This window comes from Globicephala melas, chromosome 17 (genome assembly GCF_963455315.2).
Source record: "Globicephala melas chromosome 17, mGloMel1.2, whole genome shotgun sequence".
Classification (NCBI taxonomy): Eukaryota; Metazoa; Chordata; class Mammalia; order Artiodactyla; family Delphinidae; genus Globicephala; species Globicephala melas.
Genome location: NC_083330.1, coordinates 70,014,566 through 70,037,071, shown reverse-complemented (window position 1 = coordinate 70,037,071; position 22,506 = coordinate 70,014,566). Strand labels below are relative to the sequence as shown.

At 41.1% G+C, this 22,506-nt stretch overlaps 1 long non-coding RNA gene across 3 annotated transcripts in view; it reads right to left on the bottom strand.

Annotated features, from left to right (window-relative positions):
* The window catches only part of LOC115863241 (uncharacterized), a 168,825-nt gene that overhangs the window by 3,678 nt on the left and 142,641 nt on the right, over window positions 1–22,506 (bottom strand). For 2 of the 3 annotated variants that reach the window (XR_009559580.1, XR_009559579.1), the window contains exon 5: window positions 587–1,042. This is a non-coding gene — a long non-coding RNA (uncharacterized lncRNA). The remainder of the gene's footprint in view (window positions 1–586; window positions 1,043–22,506) is intronic. The other variant, XR_009559581.1, reaches the window with a different exon arrangement.

Here is a 22,506-nt window from a genome sequence, read left to right as displayed (position 1 = left end):
AGCTACTGACCACCATTCTTTGACCAGATTTTCCTCTGGCAGGAGGTGTTCACCCCCCATGGTCTCACCACCTCACTGCTGGCTTTCTGCAGGCTAACTCTGTCCTCACCTCCTACCAAGTGCAAAGCCCTGTCGACGCTCTTCATGCCCGTAGCCCAGCCCAGCATGGCCGGCAGCATCTCGATGGCTTTTCCTCCCTTGGCTCTGGGCCCATCACGCTCCCTGCCTCTGAATATTCCACCTGGTTCACTGTCTGTAGGCAGAGTCTTATCACAGGGGCACTGCTGAGAAAGTCAGTGCCACTGCTGTTGTCTAAGTTGTCCCCTGCCTGCCACCCCACTGCCACGCCACTCCTTAGTGATGCGCTCTAAGATACTCCCAGTCCACCCAGCATTTACTGGGTGCTGACTACACTCTAGGCGCTTGTCTGAGCACTTCCCTGAATTACCTCCTTCTCTCCTCTCCACAGTTCTATTAGGTGGATGATATTAGCCCAGTTTAGGCTTATCCCAGATGAGGAGGACAAGCTTAGCCAAGGTCACAAAGCTAATAGGTGCAACAGTCTATCTCCAAAGTTTCCTCTTACCCACGACACGCGTTCTCCGAAGTTCACTGACAGACGTCCCCCGAGAACTTCGGCTTCCCAACAAGTCATCCCCGAGAAGTCAGGATGTCACTTGAACACAGGTTCTTTGTGAAGTAGGAGATTGACTGGGGTCCTCAAGGGTATCAGACGTAGTTTTCCTTTGTAGCTGTTATCACAGTTGTTCATAATACATTTACTTGTGTGATCATGTTTTAATGGTTTTCCCATCCAGGTTGGCCTGGCTCTCAATAAATACTTGTCAAAGGAAGGGGTTCGGTTAGAGGGAGAGAGAAGGGGGAAGGCAAGGAGGAAGAAGAAAGGGGAATCTGAAACATGGATCATGCAGCTGGGACCTGAAATGGCTTATCCGATCAATCTGTCCAGTGTCACACCTGCTTTTGGCCAAGAGGATTTGCCCACTTCTTCAGGTCACCATAACCAGAAGGCTTCAAGGTCCTTTGAAGGAGACAAATAGATTGGTTATTCATAGTTCTGTGGACTCTGTGTGTGTATGTGCTATTATTTTAACCATCAATTAACAACACAGTGTATTCCATAGCATGAACCGATTCTTACAGCACCTATTTAAAAAGTCCAGAGTTTGGAGCAGAGTCAGGACTGTGATGGAGAAAGCTAGGACCATGGCCAATGTTTACTTCTGAGAGTCTGCTGTCCATCCAAGTGTCACTGTTGAGCAAACATCTGCGGGGCCCACAGATGAAGTGGGAATGAACTGGCCTTGAGGGTCTTCAGTCCCTGAATGTTGAGTTTGCACCTCTCTCCACTGTGTTCTACTGGCCGGCGCTTCAAAAGCTCCCTGATGGCCTGTGTTTCTTTATATATCCTTGGAGCTGGGTCACTACACCCAAGATTCATTCGTTCATTCATTTAACAAATAACTATTGACTCTGTGCTAAGTTTTAAGAATGCAGAGGGGGAAAAAATTTCACACAGTCTTTACCCTCCCCAAACCTACACCATTAGCAGAAAAGGCAAGTAATTATATTGAAATGCATTGAATGTCGCAGTGAAAGAAGTGAAAGATGCAAAGCTATTTGCTGAAAGGAAGGAAGGAAGAGAAAGAAAGAAAAAGAAAGAAGAAAGAAAGAAAGAAAGAAAGAAAGAAAGAAAGAAAGAAAGAAAGAAAGAAAGAGAAAGAAAGAAAAGGAAAGAAATAAATAAAAGGAAAGAAAGAAAGAAAGAAAGGAGGGAGGGAGGGAGGGAGGAAGAAAGAAAGAAAGAAGGAAAACAGAAAGAGGGGCAGGAAGAAGGCTAGCCTCCTCCGTGCGTGGGCTACTGTTAGGTATTGAGCTGGGCTCAGCCATCCTTCCCATATTTGCCATGTAGCATTTATGTAATCTTGATGTTCTACCACTTCTTTTGATGCTGGATATTTCAAGGATGTTGTATAGCTCTGAGCAGTACCAGGACACTAAGAAATGAGAAACACCCTGGTCCAGCTTTCAAGTTCTGACTCTCCAAGTCCCGTGGAAATCACCAAATTCGATCCATGGCCGCAAACACCTCTGACCTGAAGAATGGATTATGCTGGCTCATTTCCCTGGTGTCTCCTGCCAAGGTGCCATCGACCTATAAAGAGATGTGGGTTGTTTGGGTGAGACTGGCAGGAAGTGGAGGGGAGGGAAGACGTTGCCATCTGGAGGGGACTTTGTTTCCGTGAGATTTTGTGAAGGTTGGTACACTGGAGGGCAGCCAAGCCCACCTGGAGATGCACTGCCTCTGGGAATCATGAAGTCAGGAAAATACCCCAAGATCTTGCAAAGCAGACTGTTTTCTGTCCTGTATTATCCTGGGATGCCCAGGAAGACCTCAAATAATAGAACCAGGAGTGGAAGATTGTGGAGGGTGACCCTGGGTCCAGGACTCCTATCACCTAACAGCAACTTATTCTAGGTCATGTGTTTTAAACTATCAGTGCCTAGTGGGTTTGTAAATCAAGCAAGCATTTTTTTAAGAAATTGAATGGAGGGAATTTCCTCGTGGTCCAGTGGTTAGGACTCCGTGTTTCCACTGCAGGGGGCACCGGTTCGATCCCTGGTCAGGGAACTAAGATCCTGCATGCTGCGTAGCGCGGCGAAAAGAAAAAAGAAATTGGACGGACGTATAAAAGGCAGTGAACATAGCAAAGACAGCTATAATTTTATGAAACTTTTGTTTGAGTCACGTATGCACATGTCCACAATGTATTACAGGATGACGATGTAGTGTCTATTTCTATCTGTGCATAGCAGTTTAGATTTTTTAAAACCAGTGCTTTCGGTTGTAGGATTATATATTTATATTCTTCAATTTTTTCTTTACCAAGTTTTTAATTTTACACAATAAAAATGTTTTACTTTTGTGGTAACTATAAAAAGTGGGAGTTTTTTCAATTTTTCATTATAGAGAATTCAATTGTACAGAAAAGTTGAAATAATAATACAGTGAATGCCTGTATACCCTTCTGCTAGGTTTACCAGTAAGAGCACTTGATCAAATTCGGTATCATGGCCCTTTACCCCTAAGTTCTGACTCCTAAGATCTGGGACATAATCACAAAACAACCTGCTCAGGAAATTTAACATGGATATAGTGTTAGGTAATATACAGTCCACATTTAAATCTCCCTAACTGTCTTAATAATAATGTCTTAAAACTATGGTTTTCTTTTTGCTTTTTTGTTTAATCTATCAGTGAATCAATTATTGCACATTACATTTAGTTATTCTTAAAAGTGCAGATTTTTTCATTTTCAAAAACAGTAAGAAAGCAAGAGACGGCAGAGCAGGTAAAGGACCCCTTAACGCCATACTGCGTATGGGGGTGTATGTTTCTGTTCACATTTGTGTTTGGGGTGGCCATTATTGCACAAGGCATTAGGGACCCAAGGTGTCCTACGGGTTCCCTTTAGCTCCTGATTGGGTGCAAGTAGTGATGTTGAACCCTTGGTAAAAGCCAGTGACAACAGAACAGAACTCACATCCCAGCTTCATTATTTACCCTCTGGGTGACCTTGGGTAGCTTATTCACCTCTCTATGCCTCGGTTTCTTACCTGTCCATGGAATCATCACAGTGTTCGCCTCCTATGGCTGTCATGAAGGATTAAAAAGTACAATTTATAGACAGCTGTCTCATCATTATTCCAAAAATATTAGCTATGGTTATTAATAACATTATCTTGATTATCGTCAAGGGATCTTAATTAAGACACGCCAAGGACCATCCCTCTAAGATGGCCCGACAGCTTGTGCATCAAAAATGAAGCTTCAATGCATCCACCGCGAAGTAGTGTGCAAGTGTGAAAAGAGTGGGGATGTGACGTGCTGGGTAGAAGTCCCACATCACCGCTTCCTTTCATTTAGTCTCTGCCAGTCTCTGCTTTTGTTCCTCCAGGATATAGTAAGAACAGTAGCTAGTAGGTTCATTTCATTGGTGCAACAGGAAGTAAGTGACAAGATGAGACCAGAGTCCTATTTGGAATCCCAATTCCTCTGCTAACTTGCCCCTAAGATTTGGGCCACCATCTAACCTCTCTGGACCTGCATTTCCCTAACTGCCAAATTAGGAGTGCTGGCCAGGATACTCTCTTCCAACCCTAATGCTCCCTGTTTCTATAGGGAAACTATAGAACTAACAAACTAACTAAATAAGAACTAACAAAGCATTGATTTAGTGTTGTATATTCTTAGACATGATCAATATTCTTCTCCATGGGACCAGAAATAAAGCTAAAAGTCAGTCCAACAGGTACAGAGATAGAGACTCTGGGTCAGTCCTCTCAAGTCACTGACTCTCTCCTTGTTAGTTCTTCACAAAAGCACCCCAACCATGTCCAAAGTCAAACACACAAAGAAAATAGTCCAGAATTTTTCACTGATTTTCATATATTTTCCAAATAGTTTGGACTCTGAATATGAATTTGTAGATCCTGAAGTCTTTCAATTAATTTAACAACCACAAATCCCCTTTAGAAGATCTTATCTTTCTATCATTCCACACCTGGTCAACCACATCCAGGCTGCAGCCCATCAGTAGTGACTCTGGAGCAGACAAAAGAAGAAGAGATCCACACCGCGGGCTCCTTTTCATGCAGGAGTGCTCTGTTTCTTATGTTGGAAATACAGTGGGCAATTTTAAACCATCGACTCCGCCATTATGTTATCTGGCATCGTCTGTCGGAAAATCTCAGCAGAAAAATGTATTAACAACCACCGACAGGGAGGACAGATAGAGTCAGTCAATTCTACCTGCTCCAGGGCAGGGGGCCATTTTGATAGTTACATGTGATGGAGAAAGTATCCGTGTAGCTAAGATTTACGAAGTGATTTCTATTTGCCAAGTACTATGCTGACGCTTACGATGGAATCGCATCTCTCTGGATATGTGCCTTTCTCATCCAGAAGATGCAGGACAGCATCACAATCTGAGAGTTTACAAAGGAAATGAGTCACTAACACAAAATCCTGCATAGCATCAGCACGGACCTGGGTTCCACTTGACAGCGTCAGTGGTAGATGACACAGGCTTTACGTAACTTACTTCTGCTCCCTGAACTTGCTCAAGCCTGATCCCACCCTCACTGTGTGATGATTCTTCCTGGGCCTGCTCAACCTTAGGACTGGATGGGCATGGCAGAACCCGGTTCATGATAGGAAGCTCTGGCCACAGGAGAGGGGGATAGAAAGGCACTGCACAATTTAACAAATAAAATAATTATCCATTGATATCACTACTGTCTATTTAGGAGAGAAAAACGACCAGCTGGGGAAATTTAAAGCGTTTGGGGGGGGGGGGTAGGGCTGTTCATGTTATGAGTCACTAATCAAGGAATTGAAAAGAACAAAAGTTCTTATGTCTTAAGGAGGTTCTGCTTTTAAAATGGTGATTAGGGAAAACCTCTGTAGGAAGATGATTTAGGCTGAGACCCAAAGGATAAGAAGGAGGGAATTATGAGAGGAAGCATTGCAGGTGCAGAAAGAAGCTAGAAGGAAACCAATATGGCTGGAGCTTAGTCAACAAAGAGGAGACAAGAGATGCATTTGAAGATGTGAGTACAAGACCATGCTCTGAAGTCCTAAGTAAGAAATGAGATTTCACCCAGTGTAATGGAAATCTGCTTTTGATGAAATGTCAACATCTGATTTTAAGAGAACCACTCTGGCAACCATATGGAGAAAGGGTTGGAGGGGAATAGAGTGGAAGCAGGAGACTGATTAGAAGGCGACTGCAATAGTCCGTGTGAGTATGAAGTTCATCTTGGTTACTTACCCTCATTCCTCTCTCATATTAGAGCACACCAAACACCTAAAAACCTGCAAGGGCCCACCTGTTTCTAAATCCAGGGCAAGGGTATTCAAAAGAAAAGCCTCATAACCCAAGTGATCTATATTTCCTTCAACATCAGAACTTCTCTTTTCAAAGCCTTGGATAGTGACTAATAAAATGAATAACTCCAACCCCCCCACACCCAAATACTCTAAATTAAGAACTTAACACTCCATTTTTAGTGTTCTTTACCTGGAATAATTAACACCAGATGCAGAAGAATGGCAGTGATTAGTAATTTTCTCCCATGAGAGCCATTCTTAGGAAGGATACAGAATGTGTTCCTATTCTGCCACCTCCATTCCACCCCCTCCCAGCTGTTTCCTCAAGCTGGGTTCCCACTCACCTGACTGACAGCAGTGCTCACGGGGACAGAGCATCTTGATAAAGAGAGGGGTGAAAACCAAAAAATTCAATATGCAAAATTGTAGCTAAACAAAAATAGTAATAATAGCATAATGGCAATCATTTGTTGAGAGCTATGGGCCAGGCACTATATTAAGAACTTAATATGCCTTTTCAAAGTCCTGAGATGCCAAGTTATTATTTAGGATCACACTGGAACCTTAGCAGGTGTCCCCAGCACAGCAAAATGCTACAGGTCACATATAGGAAAAACAATATGGTGATTACTTGGTGTTTACAAGAATCCAGACTTTGACCTATTCAAACGTCATCTTACCTAATTATCTAGTTTCCAACCCTGAGTTTGAATCTCTGGGTCCTCTCCTGCCCTGCTGTCTCAACTTGCTGACTACTTAAAAGAGTTTCTCATCTCCCCACCAGCCTGTACTAGTCCCCAGACTTCGATGAGCACCTGTGTCCTGGAGGCTAATCCCCTCATCACAGGCATCCTGTAAAGGCCATCATGCAAGCTTGGGTGGGTGAAACCTGACTGTATGTCTCTCTGTCCTTCCCAGATTGGTTCCAGGGATTTAGAGAAGACTGTAGGAGAAGCATTGATAACACTTTCAGCAAATTAACTTTTATTTAATGAGGTGTTGTACAACCTTAATTTTTTTCAATTATCTAGCTTTTCTTCCTGCCCCATGTTCCCTACATAGACAGCCAACTTCAACCACACACATATGCGTGAGTCATCGTAGTCAACTGCAAAAATAGCCAGCCCAGTTCTTCACTCCTCCCTGAATCTGGCCACTTTCCGGCATCACTTTGAGGCTCTTCCCATCAGAAGAAGGGAACCTGTTTCACTGGTGCTTTTTATCTGGACCAGCCTCATGACCTGCTCAGGCCAATGGAATGTGGTGAGAGCAATGGGTTACCAGTTCCAAATCAAGACCTCAGGAGCCCTTGCACACCTGTGCTCTCCCTTGGGAAACCCGTGACTGCTACGTGAGCAAGCCCAGGCTAGCCTGCTGGAGGATGGGAGACCATGTGGAAGAAAACCAAGGAACACCAGCCAACCTCCACCTAGTGACCTTCAGCTGATGGCGGGCAGATGAGGAAGACTGCTGAAACCAGAACGACCCAGCTGAAGCATAGAGTCAGGAGCAATAGTAATTGGTGGCTACCTTAGGTCACAAAGTTTGGGGAAGTTTGTTATACATCAGCGGATAACTGATACAGTCAGGAACCTGAACAGCTATTTGAGAAAATCCAAATCACCATCCTCTTCTACTTGCCCATCAATCTCAGCTCTTACTTGTTCTGAACTCTTATGTCTTATACCTCTGACTTCTCCATCTATATCCTATATCTATGACTTATAACTATGACTTCTACCTTAAAGCTCCTTAGCCCTGCTGAAATTAAAATTTGTTAACTCTGATGTTTGAAACTCAGTGCTACCCAAAAGATTTTGTTTTGGAATATGATATACCAAAGTCTTTCTTATTAAAAAAAAAAATGTAAACCTTAATCACGTATCTGTGTGGCAGACACACATTAAGGTGACCCTCAATTAGTCGTGTCTTAGTATAACCCCCTCTTCTTGAGTACAAGTGGAATCTGTGACCTGCATATAGCCAAGAGAATATGGCAAGGGTGATGGGATAGTCACTCCACGATCATATTACATTATATAAGACTCCATCTTAGCAGACTGGATCAAGAATTGCCCCTGCTTGGTTTCAAGAAATGAGCTGCCATGTTGTGAGAGGGTCACATGGCAAGAAATTGTAGTGGCTTCTAGGACCTGAGATCAGCCCCAGGCTGACAGACAGCAGGAAAGCAGGGACTTCAGCCTTACAACTTCAAGGAACTGGATTCAGCCAATAAGCACATGATCTTGGGAGAGGATCGTGCAATGCCCCACCCCCAAATTCACATGTTATAATCTTAATCCCCAATGGTATGGTATTGGTGTTGGAGCCTTTAGGAGGTAATTAGTTCATGAGCGTGGAGCCCTCATGAATGGGATTCGTGCCCTTATAAAAGAGACCCCAGAGAGCTCCCTCACCCCTTTCACCACGTGAGGACATAGCGGTAATACAGCATCTATGAACCAGGAGGAGGGATCTCATGAGACACTGAATCTGCTGGCACCTTGATATTGGACCTTCCAGCCTCCAGAACTGTGAGAAATCAATTTCTGTTGTTATTAAGCCACCCAGTCTATGGTATGTTGTTACAGCACCTGAATTGACTAAAATAAACCCCAAGCTCCAGAAAGGAATGTTAAGTGCAGCCTTGAGAGATTCTAATCAGGACCCAACTAAGCCGTGGACTGGGCTGCCTTTATGAGCAGGGAGTTCTCATCCAAACAGCTGGCAACCTTCTGGCCAGCTTCCTTCACGGAATGGAGGTCTGAACTGAGGCTCCTTAATGTCCCCTCCACCCCGAGGATTCTAAGATTCTTTGATTTCTACCTTTCTTAGTGAGCACAGCTGCTGTGCTCCCAAGAGCACCAAAGAAAGGGGCTCTCTCTCTAATCACTGTCTCTGCTAGCCTGATTTCAGCACTGAGTCAGTCAGAACACCTCCAGCTTCTCTTCCTGGTGAGCCAACGTGGCTGTTGGAATGTGGAGGGTAGTGTCGAGGGCCAGACTTGAACAGAGTGTTTTCAGCACGGTGTATTTCCCTGGGATCCATGTCCTGCTTCCAAAGCACTGCAAGTAACTCCAAGCAGAAGGAGGAGGATCTTCTGGCGGCTTATCTGCAAAAAACTAATAAGAGAACCCAGCCCAGTGAGAAGAACACAGCATAGGGAGGTCACAGGAAAACCATTTATTGAGGCTTAAAGTACACACAACGCTCTGCACACTTCTGTCATACGCTGTCCCAGCAGACCTCGGGGGTAGCCATCTTCGTCCTTTTATTTGCTCAAGTTCCCAGAGCTAGTGTCAAGGCAGAGATTCCAATACTTACACAGAGAGAGCTGCCTGCTCTGCCTTGCAACAAGCTGAGGTGACCTTTCAAATTATGCCCTGGCCTGCTTCTGAAGTTAGATTCTGGATGTTAGAAAGAGGCCCCAGAGGGGAAGTGTTTGTCTGTGTCCCCCCAGCATTGTCCTCAGAGAGAATGCTCTGCTTCCCGAGGAGAGTCCCAGGTCTTTAGAGAGAGATCACCGAAGCACAAATGTCAATGGCCACCCTATGGTATCACCCCAGGTGTTAATGGGGAGCACCTTTCTAGGGCGGGGTCCCCTCCTGTCTTCCTGAATGGGGTTCATACTTCCATCTCAGCACATGTCACATGCTAAGGTAAGAACCCCATGTCCTCAAAAGTAAGATGCACATATTCTTCCATACTGAAATATTTGTGAAGTTGAGATGTGTCTTAAAACCACTTGTACATTTCAGTAAGTCCCCTATACACAAACCTTCCAAGCTGCGAACTTTCAAAGATGCGATCATGCATTCTCATGTCCAATCACGTAAGTTAGTTCACGTATCTGGTGTACACTGTCACGTGCATGCATCCTCTACAAGTGGTTGTGCTTTTGTGTACTTCACGGTACAGTACTGTATAGAGTACAGTAGTATAGTATCTTTATTTCAAGCCCAGGATGTCCGGAATCGAGCATAAAAGCAGTGGTGATGTAGCTGGTACAGTGTAGCCGATTGTGTTAGTTGGGTACCTAGGCTAACTTTGTTGGACTTACGAACAAATTAGACTTATGAACGCACTCTTGGAAAGGAACTTGTTCGTATGTAGGGGACTTACTGTATAGTATTTCTTTTGTCCTCATAAACTATAACTCAGTTAACAGTGCAGCTTAAGGTCAATAGCATCTTAGGATAAAGGTGATCCGAATGTGCTAGTTTTCTCTTTCTCCATCTTCTCCACTAAACTGAAACGCTCTTAAGAACAGAGATGGAAATATATTCATTCCGGTATTGCCAGTTCCCAACACAGGGCAGGTTCAAGAGATATGGAATGAATAAATAAATGAACAAAAATGTCTCTAAATCAGGAAAGGAAATACATTTTCCAATGCCCCAGTGCACATCGCCTTTATAAAGAACCTCTCTATGTACAATTCTGTGCTCCCTAAACATCCTTCAGATCAGTGGTTTGCTCTCTGTAGGTGACATTTCTCCCTAGAGGAAGTGTTCTATGAACACTCGCTGTTCCGGTGCTCAAGTCATGTAAATGTCACAGAGGAATTTATTAACTTGGAATGTCAGTCCATTCATCAGGCCCTTGGCAGTTCAGGTGGCAGGCAGCAGGCCCTGCGACTGGTTCCACCTGGATGCACTGATGGAATTGAGTTCTCAGGCTTACAAAGGTGCCACTGTGACCCTGGATAGCCAAGAACAATAGCTTCTGCTATTTCTTCCCCCTCCTCGGCTCTCTGACTAAACACATGGAATTAAAAATCAAAGGCCTCATGCCAGTGCTCTGATAGAGGTCTCTGGACGTGAGAGAGTTTCAGAAAAAGAAAAAAAAAGTGATACCCCCAAACGACTGAAAAAGTTAATTTCTGGACATCCCTGCAAAATAAAGGGGTATAACTGCATCCTTTTGGATGGTTAATCGAGCATTTCTAAGCATCTACTGTGCGTGAGGTGTTATGATAGGTGCTATGAACTGGGCTTCATAGAGCAATGATGCAGGAGGGAATTCAAAGCCACCAAGATTCAGTAGTTTTGACTATGTAACGTCTTTTGTATTCACTGCCTAACAGTAGCAATGATTAGTACAGAGAATTTGAGGGTTTACACTGTACCTGATTCAAAAATCAAAGCAATTCACATGAAAAGATGCTCAACATCACTAATCATTAGAGAAATGCAAATCAAAACTACAATGAGATATCATCTCACACCAGTCAGAATGGCCACATCAAAAAATCTACAAACAATAAATGCTGGAGAGGGTGTGGAGAAAAGGGAACCCTCGTGCACTGATGGTGGGAATGTAAACTGGTGCAGCCACTACGGTAGACAGTATGGAGGTTCCTCAAAAAATTAAAAATAGAACTGCCATATGATCCAGAAATTTCACTACTGGCTATTTACCCAAAGAAAACAAAAACACTAATTTGAAAAGATACATGCACTCCAACGTTCACCACAGCATTATTTACAATAATTTACAATAGCCAATATTTACAATAGCCAAGATACGGAAGCAACCTAAGTGTCCATCAATAGACGAATGGATAAAGAAGATGTGGTATCTACAGACAATGGAATACTACTCAGCCATTAAAAATATCTTCCCATTGCTAACACCATGGATGGATCTAGAGGGTATTATGCTAAGTGAAATAAATCAGAGAAAACAACTCATGATCTCACTTATATGTGGAACCTAAAAAACAAAACAAAACAAAAACAGACTCACAGGTACAAAGAATAAATGGGTGGTTGTCAGGGGGATGGGTGAAATATGTGTAGGGAATTAAGAGGTACAAACACCCTGTTATATAATAAATAAGTCACAGGTGTATAATATTCAGCATAAGAAATATGGTCAATAATATTGTAACAACTTTGTATGGAAACAGATGGTTACTAAACTTCTCATGATCATTTCATAATGTATGCAAATGTCAAATCATTATGTAGTACACCTGAAACTAACATAATAATATTGTATGTCAACTCTATTTCAATTAAAATTGAAGAACAAACCTGAAATAGATCAGCCCTAACAGCCCAAAACCCAGTCTCACATGGAACCAAGGTGATGTGTTCATACTCGTCTGCCTAAAGAAAATTAAATCCTATCTGGAGAAAGACCACTTCACCAAGAGCCCCTACATTTCTTTAGACATTCAATCAAAAACGTATAAAATGTATAGGCACGCCAGGAAGTAGAAAAAAGTGAACAAAACCCAAGAGGGGGCGGAAATGACAGAAGTGAATCTCCAGGTTATCTGCATATTGGGGTTATCAGATGCAGACTTTACTATCATCAAGATTAAAGTTATCTATTCAAGGAAGTAGATGGGAAGGTGGAATAGATTATCAGAAAATTGACATCCCTTTTTAAAAGCATCAAATGGGAATTCTAGAAAATTTTTAAAAGAGAACAAAGGAGGATACAGTAAATGTCTTTAATAGCACATTAGAAGCAGCTAAAGTGCAGATTTGTGACTCAGAGTCACTAAAAATATTCAAATTAAAGAACACGCACACACACACACCATTATGGTAGAAAATACAGAAAAAATCATAAGAGGCATTTGGGACATACTGAAAACATCTAATATATGTGTAATTGAAATCCCAAAAATGAAAAGAGGAAAAGGCAAAATTTCAAATATTTATTTGACTGAAAAGTTTCTAAAACTACTGGAAGATATCAAGCTACAGAATAAAGAAATTTTTAACCCATATATGGGCTAAATATAAAGAAAACTACATCTAAGCATATCATAATAAAACTGCTAAAAATCAAAGGAAAAGTCTTAAAAGCATCCAGATAAAAAAAGATACCTTACGTTCAAAGTAATAGCAACAAGTTTGATAACTGACTTTTCAACAGAAATTATAGACGCAAGTCAATGGAATAAAATTTCTAAAGTGCTGAAATAAAATAACAACCAATAAAAATTCTCATACCCAGTCCCTATCCCGCCCCCAAAATTCTTCATAAATGAAGGCAAATGACCAAATGGCATTTATGCCAAGAATGCAGTTGATTTCATAATAGGAATTATATTAATATAGTCCGAAAAATTAATAGATCAAATGAAAAATGTGATTATCTCCAGAGATGCCTGAAAAGCATCAAAATTCAATATGCATTTCCAACTTAACCATTTAAGAAAATAAGAACTGCAGAATACTTTTTGAACATCTCCCTTAGTGGGAAAACACTAGGGGCTTTTCCACTAAGGTCAAGAACAAGGAAAGCATGTTCATTATCTCCTCTACTATTCAACATTGTACTGGAAGTAGTAGCCAATGCAATTTGATAAGGAAAATCAACTAAAGGCATGAGAATTTACAAAGAATATGTAAAGTCTCTATTTTCAGGTAATATAACTCAATGATAAAACTAACTCAAACAAGTAAAGGAATACAATACTGTAGAAGGTTATAAAAGTAACCTACAGAAATTAATAGCCTTCATGTGTACAAACAATAACTAGTTACAATGTAAAATGGTAGAGAAAACCACATATTTTGTTATAAAAGCAACAAAGAAGAATAAATATTTGAGAATAAACTTAAAAAGAATGTACAAAACCTATTGAGAAAAGCATTAAAACACTCCTGATGCAAACATTTTGGCAGTTTTTAAAAAGTTAAATGTGTACCTACCATACGATCATCTAGTTATTTACCCAAAAGAAATGAAAGTATGCCCATATAAAGACATGTATACAAGTGTTCTTGGCAGCTTTATTTGTAATAACAACAACAACAACAAAAAAAAATGGAGACAACCCAAAAGTCCATTAATAGGTTAATGGATTGAAAATCTTTGGTACATTCAAAGCAGCAGCATAGCACAGGGAGATCAGCTCGGTGCTTTGTGACCACCTAGAGGGGTGGGATAGGGAGGGTGGGAGGGAGGCTCAAGGAGGGGATATGGGGATATATGTATACATATAGCCGATTCACTTTGTTATACAGCAGCAACTAACACAACATTGTTAGTATAAAGCAATTATACTTCAATAAAGATGTAAAAAAGAAAATCTTTGGTACATCCATACAAAGAAATACTAACCAGCAGTTCAAAGGAATAAACTATTGATATCATACAAGCAACAACATAGATGAATCTCAAAATCATTTATGCTGAATGAAAAAGCTGGGAAAAAGTAGTACCTACTGTATTATTCCACCCATATAAAATTCTAGAATATAAAAACTAATCTGCAGTGACCAAAAGGATATTAGTGGTTGCCTGGGGACATGAGGGAGGGGCTGGAAGGAGGGATTACAGAGGGGTATATGGAAACTCTTAGGGATGATGAATATGTTCATTATCTTGATTGTGGTGAGAGTTTCATGGGTATAAGAAAAAAATACTTCTGAGTGTAGCACTTTTCATGAAGGCTCAGGCAGCACCTTGAAATTAGCACCAAGCGCCAAATTCATGACCTCCTCTTTGCAAATGTTGGGGAAGAAAGAGTATGTGAAAGGTAAGAAGCTCACAGCCTGCTTCTTGGGCATCAGCAGACAGGTGGGTGTTCTCTGCCTAGAGCCTCTTCAACAACCTCCCACCCCAGATCCCAGGAACTTCCACTGTCTAACCTAGTGGTGTCACAAAGAAGTGACGCTATGGATTAAACCCCTACACTTATGGTCTCCAATTCTCAAAACCACCTTGCAAGGAATGTGTTATCTACAGTCTACTGCTGAGGGAATTGAGGCTCAGTCATTTTTAATCACGCAGCCAGTAAGAAAAGGGAAAGCCCTAAATGTATACCCAGCTCTGCTGTCCCTGCAGCCTGGATCTCTATTCCCCACTACGCAGTGGTTAAGAGCATGCGCTATGAGTCAGTCAGGCCTGAATTAGAAATCCTCACTTGTTAGCTATTTGCTTGTGGGCAGCTTATTAACCTCTCCAAGCCCCAGTGTTCTTCTCTGTAAAATGAGGATAATAACGATACCTACCACATAGCCTTATTCCAAGGATTAGAAGAGAGACTCTATCTAAAATATTTCCTGAAACATGAAATAGCTCAAATAATGTTAGCTAGTATTACATAACATTGGCCTCCACTCCAGTACTGCAGCTATTCAGTGAGTTATCTAAGTTAAGAGCGGACCCTAGAGAGAGTCTAGTTTACTAATCTACCCATCTCAAAGATCATATTTTTTCTTTTAAATCCAGTTATTTTGAAATTTTCCTTCAACAAGTTCTCCTAGGCAAGAACATTCCTTCTTCCCTGAAATTTTCTTGTATCACAAAATATATTGCTTTTAGATTCCGCAGACCCATCAGAGTGGGGAATTATCATGCTGCCTTTTCTTCTCAAATACTGTCTGTGACCTCCTGCCTGGCTCACTAATGTCTGTTCCAGCCCAGGACTGGAAATAGCAGCCCTTAGTTAACAGCAGGAGGCAAAAATATCACATTCCCTCAGTGGAATAATTCAGTCACTTTAGACCAGACCCTTCTCCTACTGTCCTTATTTTGAAAAGCAATGTTGAATGTAGGTTGTTTTATTCCTTATACACAGATGAAGCATCCACGTACAGATAAAGGAAGTATAACCCCTAATACCCATTTTTTCCATTCATATATTCAGATGATATGTATTCAATCTCTGCGTATCAGTGCCAAGGAAATAGTAGGTGCTGGGAACAACAGTGAACAGCAGGGATGTGGTTCCTGCCCCACAGACCTCTGGTCTAGCAGAGAGACAGATAGTAAATTAATATTTTTTTAAAGAATTGTATAATTGCAACTGTGATATGAGCTGAGAGGACAAATCAGGGAGGGCTCTGAGAGTGTTGAGCAGTTTACTGATGTCGTCCCTGAAAGATGATGATTTCTCCCTATTTCACCGAGCTGAATGCAGAGAAAAAGAGCCTGGAAGTGGGTAGGGACAGCTTCAAGGGAAGACACTGTCCAACCAAAATCACCAAGCAAGGGAACTGGAAGGGAGCTTCATTGGGTCAGATATATGGGGCAGATACAGTAACTCCAGCTGGCTCAACATCTGTGTCAACCTCCCAAGGTCTATCCTGTTAATACAGAGGCTGAAAATCTGAAAACCACATTTCCCAGACTCCCTTGCAGTTAGCATTCTGGAGGCAGTTCAGGGCCCCCCTACTGGTTTTGTTCATGTAGGACATGAGTTCATAACTGAGTCAATGGGAAAGAAAGGAGGCAGTGGGCAAGCTATCATTTTGCTGGAGTTGACATAGAGGGAATGGCATAGCTCTGAGGCAACAGTTGCAGCAGCATCTTATCGACCCCCAGATCAGAGCCATAGTGTGAGTTTGGAACCAGTTGTTGGGAAGAGCTACTGGATCCCCAAAGTAGCAGACACTTTTTTGCCCCATGCTATATCCCCCCTCAGCCCACCTGGTTTTTAGTGTAGCTGTGCAAGCTGCCCACATCCCATCTCAAGCCCCGCAAGGGTATCTCTCTGTTTCTCTGCATTGGTGCTTTCTCCAAAGTCATGGAAACTTGTTCAGCCCTTAGAGATGCAACCCACAAGTTCTAAGGTGTTAACACCCCCAGAGCCAGCCCTCAACCAACAGGGAACAGATGCCACACATAAATGCCCCAGAGGGATCATACTGAGGTACATTCTACCTGGTTCCTTTCGGAGTCCCCAGAGGAATACCCAGTTGCCCACAGTGGTAACCTGCCCATCAGTGCACACTCTACTCGCTTTCCCCTCTTCCCTGTTTCACTCCCCTCGGTCCCTCATCCTGGCTTTCTGGGATAACCTTCCAAGTGAACTCTCTCCAGTTCTGCTTTTGGGGGAAGCCAACGTAATTGTTCCCTCATCAGGCCACTTCTGCAGTATTTCTTCTGAGAGCTGCTCTGGAGATCCAGCCTAAAGCTGGCTCCTCTAGCACCAGTGACACTTCTGTAAGCAGTAATTCCCTGCATCAAATCTCTTTCTAATCAAAATCACTGAAGTTATTTTGTAGGCTGCACTTGAACCCCGACTGCTGCAACATGGTTTCCATGTTTGGAAAGTCCTCCCTCTGCCTGGCACGTGGAGAGGCAGAGTGGAGAGCTTCTAGTCTGACTTTCTTGGTTCCACTGCCAGTGGAGCCATTTCTTCCCAGCAGATCAAGAAAACTGCAGCTGTGGCTTCACCCTTCTTCAGGTCTAACGTATATCACTATCATTCTAATTTGGAGTTTTTCTTTTGCCCAGATAGCACCCATTTACTTGTTAAAACATCCTTTAATTCTCTACTCTTGTTCTTCTTTGGTCAGGATAAGACCTTTGGACAACATTTACCAACAGGATAATTTTTAAGACATGAGTATACAATGGTTCATGAACACACCCAGTGTATGTTTTTCTCAAAGAGATGCAGGGATTTCAGTGGTTAAGACCAAATAATACTAGTGGTGAGGCATATGGTAAATGGGGGTGAGGGGGGATATCTTTTTGCAAGTTAAAAGGTTGAAAATACATAAAAATACAATGAATATTATGATAAGCACCCAAAATTAACAAATGATATACTTCCTTCCAGTTTCAATTACTTTTGTAAAAAAAAAAAAAAAAGATATGAAAATGTACAAATAAATTTGAAACCATTTATGTCACCCTCCCTATTCTAATTTATCTTCTTTCTCCCAAAGCACCCTCTGTCATGAATTTTATGTGGAACCTTCCAGTCTATATATACATAATTTTGTTATAAGATCAATGCATAAGTATATAAAATAGCTTGTTTTTCTAATTTATGTAAATGATACATTATATTAATTCCTCTGTAACTTTCTTATTTTTACTCAACATTAATTTTAAATCTATTCATATCGGAAAAGATGGATATATTTTATTTTTTCTAACTGCTATGAATGATTATATTCATTTTTCCATTTATCCATTGATGGGCAAGTAGACTGTTCTAGATTTACACTATCAAAAATTTTACTTCAGTGACTACCTTCTATGACCCTCCCTTGAAAACACGTGCGAACATTTCATTAAGGGATATACTTATAATTGGATGTGCAAAGCATATTCTTTAGGGTCTGCACATATTCAGTTTTTCTAGATGTTGCCAACCTGTTTACAGTTATACACTGTAGCAATGTATAATCCCATCAACAATATATGAAAGTTTTTGCTTCTGCCTACATTTGGGAACACTTGGTATTTTCAGAATTTTTAAATTTTGCCAAGCTTATGGGTATAAAATGGTATCTTATTTTGTTGTTTAATTTGCATCTCTGTGATTTACTGGTAAGGGTGAACATCTTGTCTTAATTTATATGTGAATATAAATTTTGGAATGCCTGTGCATCAATTATATGCGTGTTTTTATTGTGTTGCCTGTTTTCTCTCCACTCATAGAATGTGTGTGTATGTGTGTATCCTGCATACGGTTTATCATTATATATAGTATATCCATTATCCTTTTGCTATTTAGCAAACTAGCTAAAACCTCAATAGCTTAAAAGAATAAGTATGTATTACTGTTTGCAAGACTGGGAGTCAGCTGGGCAGTTTTGTTGATCCGGGCCAGGCTCTGCTAATCTCAGCAGGGTATGCTCATGCATCCTGGTTGAATGGGGGGTTGACTGGGAGATGGCTGCTCTAGGATGGACTCAGTCACACACCAGGTTGCTGTGTGGCTACGAGCAGTGGCAACAGATGTAGATGGGCCACAGGTCTCATCATCCAGTATGTTAACCCCCCTTGTTCACGTAGCACTCAGGCTTCCAGAATCACACAAGGCCTCTTAAGACCAATGCTCAAAGTTGGCGTAGTGTCACTTGCAGAACATTCTCTTGGTCAGAGAGTGTCACAAACTAGCTCCAATTCAAGGGGTAAGGACTCCTCTGATGGGAGGACAATGGGAGGGGTAAAGAATTGAGCACACTATTTAAATCAATCTGTCACATGCAATGTCCCTCTTTACTTCTAATAATGTTTAAATATTTAACACACTTGTTAATAGTGGTCTACCTATTTAATATTACTTTATATTTCCCTACAAGGCTCAAACTTATTGAATATCTCTATCTTCCAAATAGGACAAGAAAGTCAGCATGTTTTAAATCATTAGAACTGCCCATTCCTATCTTTCATGGTATTACTGTCCAAAATTTTACTTCCATCATTTTAGTTAAATACAAAAAAGTTAGTGTGTGTACATGTGGAGATTCTACTCTCCATAATTAGTTATTTACATATTTCACCAGTTTCTCTGTTCACGGTTTCTTCTTGCACCTTACGTCTTCCTGCCATGTTCATTTTTCTTCTTGATGAATGTTATCATTTTGTAGCTCTTTCAGCACATATGTGAGTCATAACTTCCTTTAATCTTTGTATGCCTGAAAATATCTTTAACTTTGCTTTTACGCTTGAGCAACTGTTTGATTTTCTATATAATTCTGGGGTGATAGCTATTTTATCTCTGCATTTTGGCAGGGGATGAAACCCAAGTTTTATATATTTATATATATATATATATATATATATATATATATATATATACACACACACATATATATTTCGAAGTACAATATATATTACTTCAAAGCCAGAACAAATATATTATTCTCATGAAAAGGGTAAGTTTAATAATGAATTGATTAAAGGAAAATAATCAGTAAGGCAAAAATTATATGACATTACTGGAAAAACTTAAGTATGAGAAACACCTTGTAAGCCATCCTAAATTCTCTCCTGCCTCACTCCCCCATGAGCCAGCTGCAGCCACAAGTCCTCTGAGTGGATAAGTTAGCTGTACTCAAAGTTACAAATCTGGGGACTTCCCTGGTGGTCCAGTGGTTAAGACTTTGCCTCCCAATGCAGGGGGTGTGGGTTCAATCCCTGGTGGGGGAACTAAGATCCCACATGCCTTGCAGCCAAAAAACCAAAACAGAAAACAAAAACAATATTGTAACAAATTCAATAAAGACTTTAAAAATGGTCCACATCACCAAAAAAAAAGAAAAAAAAACTTAAATAAATAAATTACAAATCTGAAAAAGGCAAAAGTTTAGATCTTCTCTTTCTACAGCCTTTTGCAGAATTCCCTGACACTTTGCAAAAGTGCTACCTTTATCACTTTCAGTTTAGGGAAGTGGTAAATGCAGGATCCATTTTAAAAGGAAGAAACTAGGAATAGTTGGTCATGGAGGCATGAGGAAACGTCTGAGATGTCTTCAAAATTCCTAATGGGAGAATTCCCATTGGCAAGGACACTTGAACCTTTGCTCCATCCATTTCAATTTTTAGAACTCCATTCCTCTCCCTTGCACCTGCTCTTCCAAAGAGCCTGCAGTTCAGATGCAACTCACTAGCCCCTCCACCCTTAATGCTATTAAGTGAAGCAGTCAGTGAAAATCTAATACCACATCTCCCCTGACACAGCACTATGCTAAACTCGACACCCAAACTTAAGCATTTCCTGTCAAATGTCCATATGCTCCCATTACCAGACCGCATTTGTTCTGAGGCAAGGTCTAACTAATGCTCAGAACATTGTACAGAGTCAGTGTTCAGTGGGCAACTGTGCTGCTGGGGAGTGAACTGGAGGCTCCATTCTTTTGGGGCTGGTTTTCCGGCTGTAAAGTCAGAAGGGAGGGGGATTTGTCTTCTAGTTCCCAGACCTTGGGACGCCAGGGGAATGATGACTTCTCTTTAACCTCATCGACACAGAGCAGGAGATTGGAAAACATTTTTTAAAACTAGAACATCCATTCTTAGGATAGAGGAAAATGGACACATTCATACATTGCTGAAAGGTGTGTAAATTCCCTTTCTAGAAAATAGTCTGGTACTATTTAAAAATACCATGCTTTCTCTCCCAGCATTTGCAATATTTGAGAGTCCAGTGTATAAGGAAAAATTTATTTAAGGATATTTACAGTATAGTTATTTGTAATAGCAAAACACTGGAAACAACTTCATTCATCGATAGGGAATTGGTTCAAGAATGATGGTATCCATGTTATGAAATATTATGTAGCTATTAAAGATATGTGTATGTGTTGAACTGGACGAATGTCCATGATATGTTATTAACTGGAGAAAAAGTTTTAAGTGGAAAAAAAGCAAGTTATAGAGTAGTGTGTAAAATATCCAATTTTCATTTAAAAAAGAAAAACTGCATATACAAATACATAAAGGTACACATGCACACACACATATGAAGGAAGAAACACATATGCATATATGTAAAAATGCAGAAGAATATCTCCCCACACACAAAAACTATTAACACTGGTTAGCCTGAAGGAAAGGGACTGTAGAGAGGATAAGGAAAATTATTAACTTTTAAAATATCTTTCTTGTTTTGTTTGACTTGCAATGAGCATGCATTATTCTTACGATGTAAAAGTATAGCAAGGTTATTTTAGTTGAGCACAAAATATTCTGATCCTATAATATAAATAGCTTAAATAATACTATCAACACCATCATTCTTAAATTGAGATTAAATCTTTGATTTAGTCATTCACCACTTCACCTACTGGGCACTGCATCCAGTAAATCGATATACGGTAACACCTGACTTGCACCAGGCACTGTGCTACATTCTAGGATACAGCAGGGAGCGAAACAGACAGACACTGCCTTCACGGACCTTACAGTCTACAAGGTGGAACAGACATTAAACTAGTAAAGCATATAAAAATATGGGATACTGTGAGAGAATCACAGGGTGGGTAATGGGCTGCTTGGACTGTGTGACCAAGGAAAGTCACTCTGAGGACATACATAGACTGAGACCCAAAGGTTGGGATATAAACTAAAAGTTTGCCAAGAGCCGGGATGGGCATCCGACCAACTCCATGGCAGTGGGGTGGGAATGGAGGTTGTTTGCGAGAAGCATCTGCAGCTGGAATGGTTTGACACACAAGGAACCAGAAGGCCAGAGGGTCTGGAGCCCCCTGAGCAAGGGAAGGTAGAATGGCATGAGGTCGTAGAGAAGGGCTAGGAACCAAAGAGCTATACATGCCATAAGAAGACATTTGACTTTTGTTGTAAAGTACACAGGAAAAGTTCATGGGGAAGACTGCCATGATGGGATTTATGTTATGAGGCAGACACTGGAAAGCCAGTGATACAACCCCCAACTCTGAGGATACCAAATGGTGGAGACATTTAAACAAGGAACTATGGTGTGTGGTGCTATGACAGAGGTCTATGGAAGCACAGGGGAGGGAAGAACTACCTCTGCCTGGGAGAACCCCGGGAGGCTCCACCAAAGAGGTGACATTTGCTATGGGTTTTAAAGAATGATTAAGAGTTCACCAGGCTGGGGCCAAGATGAATAGGGATGGGGTCAGGCAGAATATTGCAGGCAGATAAAATAGCGCACAAAGATATGGATGCTTACGTAAGAACTTTGGGGGAAAAGATCTACATTTCACATAGCTAGAGAATATGGTACAGAGGAAAAGGGAAACAGGAGGGAGGAGGCAGGCAGGGCCTTTGTATATAATCCTACTTTAGGGAATTTATCCTATAGGACACGTGGCTTTTGAAACAGACATGTGTAATGATCGATTTTCATAACCACAAACTACGTTTCAATCCATCACTTTATGAACCTTTAATTG